The following is a 3,909-nucleotide window of genomic DNA, read 5'->3' on the forward strand; positions in this document are numbered from 1 at the left end:
ATTTCGATGGGGGCGCAATGCGAAAACACCCGTGCACTTAGATTTAGGTGCACGTTAAAGAACCCCAGGTGGTCGAAATTTCCGGAGTCCTCCCCTACGGCGTGCCTCATTATCAGAAAGTGGTTTTATCACGTAAAACCCCATAATTTAAAGTCGGTATACTAACTTTCTTATTAAGGATAACGAGGTGCACTGAAATTGTCACAGAACCTGCTGCCAAGAAAAGAACAGCTTAGTTGAACACTACACCGGCTGCCGCAAAATCTAATCCTTCATTCATATAGTGGTCCCAAAGTGCAAATAATGCAGCTGGTGCACTTTATTTTGTGTAGTAGACTACAGTTATTAAGGCGATAGCGTTAAGCAGGCCATGTCGCAGAAAATCCGGTGTCGGTGTCGGCCTCCCGCGTCGGCAGCCAGCGTCGGACGCCGCTTCGAGAATTAGAATTTCGAACCAATTTCCGAATCATGCCTACCCAACTACTTCTCTACCAGCAGAGTTGCTCATACGTTGTCTTTCATTCTTTACAAAGTTGTTCGTCAGAATTTTTCAGACGCACTGAAATATTTTATTCGATCGAAAGTGCGATTTGTCTGCCAACTGCAGCTCTTTATTGCGAATATATGTTTGCCGGTCCATGGGCTATAATGTGTTTGTAAGTGGAATAGCGTTCTAAACACCACACTATAATTGTTTCATATAAAGTTCTGTCATCTATTTCGACATTGTTTCAGAAAGTATGGTTAGCTAAAAAAAATAGTGATGTATACCAGGCAAGTTAAGATAACACAATGTTTAGGGCACAGCGAAACTCATACTATGTGTAACAAACATGTTCGAGTTCACAGGCATTTAACAAAAGAACACTGAGTATTTGTACACAAAAAAATGGATTGTACATAAAAAATTTTGGAAAGGCATAAAGGTCCCCCAGTGTAGCAGTGGTCATTCATATGTATAAAAAATTATTGTTTTTGCAAAGTTCTGAGGACTGTATCTGATTAAACAGATCCTAAAGCTTGTAATATCTACAGATTCACGAGTGCTGTATGACGATAACGCGGTATCCGAGGGATGAAGATAATCATTCCTTCTGTTGCTCACGGTTACATAGTCTCGTGCCGACTGCCCGCGAGACGCTGGCTCCTAGAGCGGAAAGAGGATTGTTACTTCGCTCTCCGTTTGTTCTAGGTGGCGAGAGCGGCGTCACGGTAAACGTGACTACACACCTTACTGGAGCTGACGGCAGATGCAGGTAGGCATAATTCCCCGCAAGACTCCGGCGTATATTTAGAGACGTACTTGCTCGTACGCGACGTCGCATTACTGAATCCTACATGTGCAATTTGTCGGTTCCCGACAACGAAGAAAAATTACTGTTGAAGGAAGCCGTCAGGCATCAATATGCACTCTGAGCGGTCATTCACTGTGCGCGAACAATAATTGAAGATGCTAGATAGAAATAATTGCTGAAGACGTTAGACGGCAACGATCTGACTCTGTATCAACCAAGTTTACATCATCCGCATAAGGTTTGGAGTGACATATTTTTCACCAGCGTTGGAGACGACTAGGAAGAAATTATTGTCGATTGAAAATCCGATTGGCCAGCAAATGGAAACTATTTTCTTTATGGGTAAGCATTTAAAAGGTCGTATTTAAAATTTTTTGAAATGTTTTGCAGCCTCAGTCATTTCCTCGCACTGAAACCGCCCCCCATGATCGCCAGGATTTCAGCTCAGCGTAACAGCTGTTAGAAATGGAATATAATTATCGGTAAAAATCCTTTACAAGATATTGCCCCAAGTGCACATTCAGCTAACCAATGTTTAGCAATCAACGTTCAGAATGCTTCAAACAAACACGTACCCCACGCAGAACAGACTACATCACTACATGCCTGACCTATACAAAACATCATATTGCGAAAATTGCCATAGCACACTAGACGTACATCACTTGCTCTGCCCTTGTGGTCGGACCCACGCAAACAAGGATCAAAACTCCACCAGGCTACAAGAAGCATTACGCAGCGCGGACCTGCCGGAGCAGCTCTGGGCAGTCCAGCGAGCCGACGATGCGGCCAGGGAGTTACACCTCCCGGTCCCAACGTGGGAGTAGCCCGCTCTATGGGACCTTGCGCCCCGTAGCTCGCAGGACCTTTCATTAAAGTTATTCCATCCATCCATTCATAAATTCTTTCCGTAGTACCTGCTTGTAAGGTAACAACTAGCGGCGTAATTCAGGTGGTAGCTAAGTTAGCAGGTTACCAGTATAATCACGGCGTACATATGCAACATAAACCGCTTGAGGAGAGTATATCCTCGCTAGTGCTATCATATACTAAGGGTAGATTCGTAATCGAAAAAGTGCCATCATCCTAACTTGCACAAAAAAAGAAGAAAGTAACTTTATTTTCTTCACCAGATGTATTTGTCTGTCGTTCACTGGATGGCTAAAACAAACTGACGATTTTCATATCATCGCTGCAACCTGCTGCCGTGCTTCAAAGGCGCATCTGTGAATCACGTTGGCCGCTTCCGGTTACGTTGACTGCGCCAGTACGTCGAACCATCAGTCGTACTATATATAGATGCTATTGTTGTCGCTAACGCGACGCAGCCTATGCGCGCGCTAACGCTACGTCGGACTATATTTAGCCATTTAGTGTGTTCTAGATCGTCGACCGCTGCGGCAGCGGGCAACAGGGTTTTAGAAATGTAGCTAAAACGGATGCTCAGTGAGGAAAATTTCGCGTCGCGATATGTCTACGGGACGAACTACCAGGCAACGTTATAATGCAAAGCAACATTTAAAGTGGAGCTGTTAGAACCTTCCTGTGTTTCTCATTGCGTCTCCAGCTTCGCCGAGCTCGGGGAGCGAGAGCTGAGTCTGTCATGAAAACAGAATATAAAAATGATGATAGTGATCTAGAGAAAAAGAAATACGCTTGATTCTGGATCCCGTGAGGGAGCACGGCGAAGGGTCATCAGAGGAGAGGCAGTGGGAAGTGAAAGATGATAGAGAAAGGAGGGAGGATGTGGGCTAATAGACTCCACTAAGCGCGACACGTGGCAGTCCTCAGTAAAGTGGCTAGCGTTGTAGCGGGTGCTTACAGGGCGTCAGTTCCAGTGCAATTTATAAACTTATAAAAAAAATAGCATCGGGCAGCATAGCGACGCGGCGACGGGTTGGTAGAGCCTAGAGGAGGAGAAGGAGCGGCGTGCGCGAGCGAGGAATGCGGCCCTGGTGAATGCCCTCTCCTGTGGCGCGTGAGGCAGGAGGGGTCAGGCGATTGAGGGAGGAGGGACATTCTTCTCCGGCGTCTGCTAGGATGCCTCGATGTCCTCCTGTCCGATGTCCACCCGCCACTGTGTAGAGAATGGAAACAACCGCGGCGTCTTCTGCGGTGTTGGCCACGCGAATCGCGCACGCCGTAGTTGACGCCTCTCGCGGACGCAATAGGGACGCGTTGCCGGCGCTCGTGTTTCTTGTTTGCGGTTTGGCACTAGTTTGCTGCCTTCCTCCAGCTTCACTTGTCTCTGGTGCTTGCGATAGCAGAGCCAAGCATATTGGCGCAGCAATTATATGGACCCTCCAGATGCATTTCTGCTGTCGCCGTCGCCGTGAGCTTCCGTATGAGTGAAAGTGTGTGAGGGCGAGGGTGGTTTAATCTCGCATGCGTGAGCGAGGAACGCGTCCCAGATGCGTGCCCTCTCCTGTGGCGCGTGAGGCAGGGGGTTCAGGCAAGGGAATAGGACCGTACTCCGGTGGCTGCCAAGCTGTCTCCATGTCCTCCTCGCCCTCCGCTCTGTACAGAGTGGAGACATTAGAGAGTAGACAGTAGACAGTTTTAGTACTGCGTACGGAACGTACGCAACGGCGTTGCGTACGTAAGATCGCTACGT

Source organism: Dermacentor andersoni, chromosome 3 (assembly GCF_023375885.2).
Source record: "Dermacentor andersoni chromosome 3, qqDerAnde1_hic_scaffold, whole genome shotgun sequence".
NCBI classification, from domain to species: domain Eukaryota; kingdom Metazoa; phylum Arthropoda; class Arachnida; order Ixodida; family Ixodidae; genus Dermacentor; species Dermacentor andersoni.